A 548-nucleotide genomic window follows, 5' to 3' on the forward strand; every position below is an offset into this window, starting at 1 on the left:
GCGGGTCGTTTTCGCCTTGCGCCCCCTCCACCTCTCCAACTATTGCCGAACTAGGCCCCTGCCTGCCTCTCCCCTCTGTTGGATTGGATACTCGGATCACCCCTCTCCCTGATATCCGACTAGTTCGAGGGCTGATCCGCGAAACGGCTAACCCGCGGCGGGGCTAATCCCGTAATCCCCTCTCTTGGACACGTGGCGGACTCTGATTGGGCAACGGAAGCACCCAACCGCGGGAGCCGTCCGGGTCAAGTCAACTGTCAACTGTTGCGTAACTTCACGGAACAGCCCTCGACAAATTTCTTATTACTTTTTTCTTTTCTCTCTGTTTTTTTTTTTCGTTTTTGTTTTCCCGTCGCCGTCTCCTGCTTGCTTCTTCCTACCAGTACCTGTCTCTCTCTCTCTCTCTCTCTCTCCTCCGGTGGTGGGGGCGGGCAGGGAGGCGACGGCGATGGCTGCGAAGGGCGCGATGGCGGCGTTGCTCGTCGCGGCGCTCCTGGCATGCGCTTCTCCCCCTGAAGCGGCGGCTGCGGCGCGGCGCTCCTGGCATG

This window comes from Setaria italica, chromosome VIII, assembly GCF_000263155.2.
Source record: "Setaria italica strain Yugu1 chromosome VIII, Setaria_italica_v2.0, whole genome shotgun sequence".
NCBI lineage: Eukaryota > Viridiplantae > Streptophyta > Magnoliopsida > Poales > Poaceae > Setaria > Setaria italica.